At 53.6% G+C, this 4,463-nt stretch overlaps 1 pseudogene; it reads right to left on the reverse strand.

Moving 5' to 3' along the window:
• Positions 1-909: 909 nt before the first annotated feature.
• Positions 910-4,168, reverse strand: LOC123139474 (uncharacterized; annotated as a pseudogene).
• Between the last annotated feature and the right edge of the window lie 295 nt (positions 4,169-4,463).

Consider the following 4,463-nt stretch of genomic DNA (forward strand, 5'->3'; position numbering starts at 1 on the left):
CATCGAATTGGACATAATAATATCTTAGTTGACTCAAGCAATAGATGGAGCCTTTAGCAATATGTTTGCATTTCTCCTTGTACCATGAACTATTCCAAGTGAAAGCATGCAAATAGATTGTATTGTGGCCTTAGTGTACACCCAAAAAATGGTGCATCCAACTGCATCGCCACAACAGTGCCTAGCAGCCTCTACCGTAGCTTGGGTCATGCCAAATAGTCAACCCTATGGTTGCTGCCTTCCAGCCTATTGGGGTGTGACTTCATGCATAATCAACCACCATGACCATACTACCACGTTATCGCACTCACGCCACCCACCAAGTTGCACCATATCGTTGGGACAAAGACGTGTTGCGCCACACCTCACCAACGGCGAGGGAAGGAGCTGAGGAGGGGTGTTGGAAGCCACCGTCGTGGGGATGTTTCATTGGTCAAGTAGGGTTAGGCTATGCGTGGAGGTAGGGTCTTGTGATTGATATCGTTTAGGGTTCCGATGAACGGGGCAGTAGACTCATAAGCTGTGTTAGATAATGTAGATTACGGTTTGAGGAAAGGGTGCATGTGTCTGTTGCATGCTTAGAGCGCCATGGGGGGGGTAGGAGAATACATTCATAACTATGGAGGAGATAATGTTTTTTGGATTGGTGGTGTGTCCATGGCAGAGAAACTTGAAACGATGGGTGGGTACAAGTATGGTGTTCTAGCTGAACATACTCGAGATGGTAAGGATGAATCTAAATCATTGGATAGTCATCCGATGATTTAATTGCCGCACTTTTCTAACACAACACAGAAGATTTTTGAGAACTAAATTTTTTCGAGAAAACGCAAGAGACTTTGCGTTTCATTTCATTGAACAGGAAGACATGAGAGGTACAACCTCCAGAAAGGAGGGACACATACACACACACAAATACACGACCGTCCTCACCAAGCGACTACAACTAGGTGAGGAGGTGCCCTCAACTATAGACACGCAACGACATTAGGCCTCGCCCAGCAGGGCAGCGTCACTGCCATTGCCAGACAGCTCCAGGGACGATTGCAGCTCCAGGACTGCCCAGGCCAACGTACCTCTCACCCATGTGCCTAGAGAGTCGGCGGGTGAAGGGCAGGGCTCAACAGGAACTGGTGTAGCAACCGTTGGAGAAGCGCGGGCGCTGGCATACATTGCGATCCGCTCCCTGTGTAGCAGTCTACGCCAGAGCGATGCATCACCAGCCTCCATCTGCCGCATCAAACTCCACTTGCAGCCAAAGCAGCGCCTACAAGAAGGGAACGGCGCTGAGACGCCGCCGCTGCCCGGTCCGGGAGGCCGGACCTGGGATTTCTCCCGGTGCTCGAGGAGGAGATCTGGTCAGGGTCATGCCAACGCCTCCAAGGAGGTGACGGCACCCTCGGGCGTCGCCGTTGACAGCACAGGCCGTCGCCGCGCGGGGATTTCGCCCCGACCCATGAACAGGGACCTCAGATGCAATGGCAGAGCGGACTTGGAGAAGAACGCCGGAGAAGACCAGCACACATGGAGGGATGCCTAGGAACGTTGTAGTCGCAGGAGGAGCACCGACCGGCGCAGCGCCAGCAGGCCGGCCACCGCCGGGAGCGCGACGAGCAGGCGACAACAGCCACCTGCACCGCGCCGCCGCCGCGCCGGCCCGCAGCCTCCACCGCCAGGAACCGCCGGGGCACAGCAGAGCAGCAGCCCTCAAGGACTGCCACGCGCGTGCTCACCCGCCTAGCGGCTACCACCGACGGCGGCCAGGAGGGGTGGAAGGAGGGGGACGGGTGGGTTGGGGCAGAAACGCGCAGCCCAGATCTGGGCGCCCTCATCTCTGCAGCTCGTAGCAGCGGCCGGCCGCTGCCACAGCAGCGCCACCGCGCATGCGTTCCACACCATCACGGCCTCCCCTGAGCGTAGACGAACGCCTGCCTCGCCACCGCGCGCTCCCGCCGCTCCAGCGCACAAACAGCAGCCCGCGAGCCCACGGACAAGGGCCCCGCCGCCGCCGTCCACCGGCGAGGGCTACGCCCGCCGGTATCCTCCGGCGACGGCGAGGGGAGGGAGGGGAGGAGGGGAGTTTGAGGTGGCGGCTAGGGTTTCGCCACCCGAGTCGCCCCCTGGGAGCGACGCGGGGGTCGGAGGGGGCAATGCTGTTGAGAACTAAATTTACTACTTTACCGAACCGGATAGATATACGGGGTGAAAGCAAACTTGTTTTATTTTAGCCTTTTTATTTTTGAATAAAGGACACGTAATAAGCATCTTAGATTTGATTAATATTGTGCACAACAAAGGCTAGTATAACGGATAGACAACTGGAAGTAGAACGACCAATAAAGCTAAAATTACATTGAAAAGCATATCAGTCTTCTTCTTCCTCCGAGTGTACGTCGTCCGCCAAAAATTGAAAATTGCACTACACAAATAGCAAAGAAAAGCGATATTTGCAAACACCATCGCCCTACCAGACTTTGAAGACCATAATAGCCACCAGTCCCTTGAGGCGATATCTACAAATCGCTGAAGCAACATCGGCTAGAGCATCAGCCCATGCATAATAGGTCTGCAATCTACCACAACCAGTTTAGAATATTGGACAAAGAGGCCAAGCCACAGTACAACATGGACGAAGATGTCGGAGTCGTCACACCAATAACCAGCCAATATCTGTTCTTGAAAGATATACAAACTAATTGGCAAGATCTGAAGAGAACCAATAGATTTAGGGACACAAACTCTCGCAAGCCCTTCGTTGGCGCTAGAACAAGATGTCATCGAGGCAGCGAGAGTCCAAAGAGATCTTATTCCAACACGTCATTGATGCCGCCACCTCGTCAATGTCGCTTGAGGCATAAAAACCTAAGAAAAATAAATCAAGACGGATGAATCCCCACACCTCTTGCCACCGACGAGGCTGTCGAGCAGGGAAGAGTAGGGTGGCCAAGGCAGCGGCGTGTAGGAAAGTTGTGACCGCGGTGGCTAGGGCTGGGCGATGGTTTTGACTAGACTTGATTTGACATGTTTTCTTTTAGACTTACCACTGGGTACCATGAAGTATTACAAGCAAAGGTTTGTAAATGGATGAACGCGCATCACCATACCAGACTTCGAAGACCATAATAGTCACTCGTCCCTTGAGACGAGATCTACAAATCGTTGAAGCAGCGTCGGCTAGAGCATCAGCTCATGCAGAAGAGGTCTCCAATCTATCACCACCAGTTTAGAAGATTGGACAAACATGCCAAGCCACAGAACAACATGGAAGATGTCGGAGTCGTCACACAATAGGCAGCCAATATCTCTTCTTGAAAGACATAAGAACGAACTAGCAAGAACTGAAGAGAAACAACATGTCTAGGGACGCAAACTCTCGCAGACGCTTCATCGGTGCCAGATCAAGATGTCATCGAGGCAGCAAGAGTTCGGAGAGATCTTATTCCAGCATGTCTTGCTGCTGCCACCTCGTCAATGTCACTGGAATTATGACAACCTAAGAAAAATGAAACAAGACGGACGGGTCCCCACTTCTCTTGCTGCCGACAAACCTGTCGAACGGGGAAGAAGGGGGCTGGGGCAGCGGCGTGTAGGAAAGTTGTGTGGCGGTGGCTACGGTTGGGTGGTGGTTTTGACTGACTTGATTTGACATGTTTTATTTTATACTTACCACTGGGTACCATGAAGTATTACTCCTACAAGAGAAGGCTTGCAAATGGATGAATGAGCAACACCCACCGACCGACGCGATGGAGCGGGGCGTGGCAAGAGGGTCAAGCTCGCGGTTTCCTTCCCACCAGGCCACAGCCACGGCAGCACAATTTTTTGTCCAAAAGGACCCCCTGGCCAACAGAATTGCAAAAAAAGACCACATGTCAAAAACATTGTCAAAAAGGACCCCCTCACTAGTGGTGGCAGGTGCGGCAGGCGACACGTGGTGACTGCCGCCACACCACGAGGCGGCGGGCCCGGCCGCCACAGCAGGAGGCGGCAGTGCGGGTTGTAACGGGTTATGTATAGCGCAGCAGCCGCGACGTAACGGGCGAGGCCAGGTGGGCCATGCCGCCATTGAGTGAGGCGGCCACTGTTGCCGCTGTCGCTAGCGGGCCAACAGGCTGTGCTGCTCGCGGGCCCAGCGTGTGGGCCATGCCACCACTGCAGCAGGCGGCATCCCTGTTGCTGCACGCACGACAATGACGCAGACGGCGCTGATTCTGGTGCTGACGGCGCAGATTTTCACGTGCGCTGATTCCACGGTTCCTTGTTTTCCTTTCTGTCACAAGTTTCAATGATCTGGAATCGGATTCCCGCCTAAACTTTGTAGTCCTGATTGCTACGTCGACGACACTGATTAAAGCAGTGCGTGATTCTCGCTTCCATCTATTGCTCCAGTTGAAGCGACAACACTCTGGCGTGCTGATTTCAACGTGTGTTTTCCTGACGCACACTCGAGAGCGTTGTTGTTG

The sequence above is a fragment of the Triticum aestivum genome, chromosome 6B (genome assembly GCF_018294505.1).
Source record: "Triticum aestivum cultivar Chinese Spring chromosome 6B, IWGSC CS RefSeq v2.1, whole genome shotgun sequence".
Classification (NCBI taxonomy): domain Eukaryota; kingdom Viridiplantae; phylum Streptophyta; class Magnoliopsida; order Poales; family Poaceae; genus Triticum; species Triticum aestivum.